Below are 4,467 nucleotides of genomic sequence, written 5' to 3'. Positions count from 1 at the left end.
CCACTCAGAGGGCCGTCAGGACAAACGTCCTTTCGGACCCAATCCGTGAATCACTCGCGGGTACTCTTCGAGCCAACCCGTCTTTAGTCACCACAAGTATCATATAACATGTATATAAGTATATACCCGTGATCACCTCCTGAGTGGTCACGGCCCAATAGTATAGCATGGCAGGCAGACAAGAATGTTGGGCCACTGATGGTAAACTAGCATCCTATACTAAGCATTTAGGATTGCAGGTAAGGTATCAACAATTGTAGCAACAATGACAGGTTGTGCATCAGAATAGGATTAACGAAAAGCAGTAACATGCTACACTACTCTAATGGAAGCAGTAGAGAGAAGAGTAGGCAATATCTAGTCATTAAGGGGGGGGGGCTTGCCTGGTTGATCTGGCAAGAAAGAGGGGTCGTCAACAGCGTAGTCGATCGGGGCACCAGCAGCGGCGTCAGCCTCGGTGTCTAGCGAGATAAGAGGGGGACGAAACAATAAATATTAAGCAAACAGATGCATAGCGATGCATGACATGACAAGTAGCGGTGCTACGGGTGCCCTAACGCGGTATGAGGTGGTACCGGTGAAGGGGGAAAACATCCGGGAAAATATCCCCGGTGTTTCGCATTTTCGGACAAATGAACCGGAGGGGGAAAGTTGCGTGTTCACTATGGTAGGGATGCGTGGAGGATGAACGGGCTGCGTATCCGGGTTCGTCTCATCGTTCTGAGCAACTCTCATGTACAAAGTTTTTCCATCCGAGCTACGGTTTATTTTATATTGATTTTTAAAAGAATTAAATAATTTTTAGCATTTATTTAATTATTTTAATTCAACACTATCCAGAACAGTGCATACTAACGTCAGAATGACGTTGGCAGTCAACAGAGGTGTTGACTGGTCAAATCGACATATGGGTCCAGTGGGACCCACCTGTCATACACTGTTTAGGTTAATCAGGGTTTAACTAATCTAGTTACTGTTTAGTTAATTAACACTAGTTAATTAGGTTAATTAAACATTAATTAATTAACTTAATTGATTTAATTAAGTAAGTAATTAATATATTATTATTATTATTTTTAAGAAAACGTTCTGGGGGTCAGGCCCCACATGTCATTCGCCTAGAAGTTCTAACGGGCACTGGGCAGTAGCGGTGCCCGAGCGATGCTTAACGGAGCGGAGCCCCATGGGGGAGACCGAACCCGGGCGACGGAGGACGCGCGCGGGGGCGAAGTGTGCGGACTAGCGCGGTGCTCCAGGGGCGCGGGCGTGCAAGAAGAAGCGGCGAGCGACGCGCGCGTGCACGCAGAGCGCTGCGGTGGCGATGCATGGGCAGGGGCACCGCGAGCTGTACGGGGGCGAGCGGGCGCTGGCTCGCGGGCATGCGAGTGATGTGCTAGGGCAGAGGCGGGAAGCAGGGGGCGAGGCCATGGCCGGAGCGGGACACGACCGGCGGGAGGGCGGCGATGGGGTTGCAGAGGCGGGGCAGAGCTGAGGGAGCCGAGCTGTGCGCGACAAAGGGAGGCCTCGGCGGAGCGGGAGGGTGCGGTGTCACATGCAAGCGAGAGGGGGGCGGCGGGCGCGTGGGTCTGCGAGGCGACAGCAGCACCGGCGAGGCGGGACCACGCACGGGGCGAGCGGCGAGCGGGAACCAGAGCGGATGCGGTCAGAGTCAGGCGTGGGTGAGGCGAGGTCGAACGAGGCACGGGCGAAGCGTGGGCAGCGCCCGGCTATGGGCGCGGTCGTGGACGCGCACGGACGGGGGTGGGCGCAGCACGGGGTGGCCGTGGGGGCGGATGGCGCGAGTGCGGTGGTCGGCGGGCAAAGGGAGAGACAGAGGGGGTCCCTCACCCTACGTTGCAGGGGATCGGGCGGCGAGGGTCGATGGCGCTCATTGGGGAGGATGATGGGGACAAGCAACGAAGACTGGGAGTGGTCCGATGACGATGTGGTCGAGTGTCAGGGATCGGCGACGGAGAGGACGCCGGTGATGGCACGGATGAGCGGCGAGGGGCCCTGATGGGCAGTGCCAGGGCGATGGGAAACGGCGTCGAGGGAGATTTCATCCCCGATCCAGATCTGGATCGAGGGAGGGGGAAGGAGGGACGTGGGGAGTGAGTGGGGGAGTGGGCTAAGGGTTCGGTTGCTTGGGGGATAAGGTGGGACGGGATGGGCCTTCTGGTGGCCTGATGGCTAGCTGGGTCGAGGCCCACTGAGGGAGGGGTTTTTTCTCTTTTGTTTTAGTTTAGTTACTGTTTTCTATTTTCTTTTATTTCTTCTTTTCTGTTTTATTAATTTTTCGTTTTTACGAAATACCCAAGTTGTACCTAAAATATTATTAATACTTATGCCACTACCACACTTAACTTGGAACCTATTATAAAATAGTTTGTAATTATTTATTATTTTATAATCATTTAACTAATTGTTTTTGCTACTATTTTATTCATTTTTGAGTATTTACACATTTTATACAAGTGTGGTTTCTCCACCTTTATTACTTAGGATTTATCTGTCCCAGCTTGAACATTTTAGTTTTAATGTTAGAAAACTTTTGATGTTTGCCTTTATTTTAAATTTGAATTTGAATCATTTTTGAACCATCGCGAGATTAACAACAGTAACCGTGGTGACGTGGCATCATTAGGATGGAGTTACTGTAGCTTAATTATCCGGGCGTCACAATTCTCCTCCACTACAAGAAATCTGGTCCCGAGATTTAGGAGGTAGAGTAGGGGGAATTTTGGTTACGAAATTCTATCGAGTCTTCTCAGTGTTGGTTGCTCTTCTCGAAGAGGTCAATCCATTACATTGACGTCTTCATTCCTCTGCTTCAGGCCATCATGACAAAGCCACCATCCTTTCTTCAGAAATTTCATCGTACTTATGAAAGGACAATGGGTAACTTCGAAAGAACGGACCTTACAAGGTTGACTATCTGGCAGATAACTCGGGGAAAGTGGTATAAAGCAACTCTCGAATTGATACTTAAGAAGATATCGAGAGAAAAGTAAGAAGGTACCATGAGAAGTTTCGAGAGGGTAGGCAATTGTTCGATGCCTAATCAGAAGGTGAAAGGGGTTCAGAGCAATGAGAATAAGTATTGCGTATGATACCAGAATAAATCACTAGGAAGGTGGCTCGTGATTTACATACGAAGTCAAGCGCAAGGAATATTTCAGAGTCAAGGTTGTTCATGAGAGTCAGGTTTCGATCCTTGTGGAACTGTGGATTATGGGCCCACCATGTGAGTTAAAAGTAGAAAGGCGCTAACATTTTGCACGGCCATGATGGCAGGGCAGGTCAGGGGTTGGCCTGTCAATTATGTTGGCAACAACGTCGGTACCAAGGGCGAGGGACAAAGAGAACCATTTTCCTGCTCGTTAAACGAGGCAGACCAATAGGCAAAGTTCTCGTCCATCGGTGGTTACCGGAATGTCATCAACCATAGTAAAATGGTTTTACTGACAAAGTTATACACCGAGGTGTTTACATAAGTAGTGAATTATTACTGCTTAGATTATATAGATCACAAGAAAGGTCAAACGAAACGATGGAAAGGAAAATGTGATTATCAGATTAAACGGAACAACAGAAAGGAAAAATGTGTTTAAACACATAATTCAGGGGTATTCCTTTCCAAAGCTAAGCAGGGCACGATATACGTGTCAGGAGATCAAAGGCACGGCCATATAGATAAAAGGGGTAAGAAGAACCGCAATATGTACCCATACAACGGTGTTTGGATAACTGTTCAAGACACATTTAGTATTGTGCTTCAAATGTTCTTGTTGAAATTGGAGTACCATAGACAAGCTTCGAGATAGCATTGACATGGTCATCAGGTGAAGATCAGACTTTGGAAACACAAAGGATCCATCAAGAATAACTTGTAGAATAAGTCTTACGATTTCCTCATGGAAGAATGGATAACCTTACTGAAAAGGAAACTATAACAATAGGGCCTCCGATCACATGTGCTAGGCATGATATCACCTTACCGGGTCATAGTTAAAGACCAATGTTATTAACTCTTGGAAATATGTTCCAACCATCATATCTGACCGAGATTCAGATCTGATTAGTGCCAAGATACCTCAGACTCGGGATGCCCGAGAAGAAGAGGTGCAACACAAATTGACGAGATGACCATGTAACGCTCTCGGGAGATGAACTATGGAAGCGAGTTCCAAAACAAGAGTTCATCATTAAACCAAGGAGAGGATGAGGAGGTGGCTGATGGACTTAGCGACAATTCATCGAGATTTACAAAACGATAGATCTCCACAATTATGTTATCAAGGAGGTAACAACTATCATATCAAACGATATAACGATGTATGCTGGAGGGAAAACATACATAATTAAACATTGGTTGAAAGGTGCACCCGAAATATGGGTTGGGTAGCACGATCAATGTTAGAATGATGACTTGATAATGAAACTATCAGCCATTCACTTTGAAATAAT

The sequence above is a fragment of the Triticum dicoccoides genome, chromosome 3A (assembly GCF_002162155.2).
Source record: "Triticum dicoccoides isolate Atlit2015 ecotype Zavitan chromosome 3A, WEW_v2.0, whole genome shotgun sequence".
Lineage (NCBI taxonomy): Eukaryota > Viridiplantae > Streptophyta > Magnoliopsida > Poales > Poaceae > Triticum > Triticum dicoccoides.
This window is presented reverse-complemented; position numbering follows the sequence as displayed.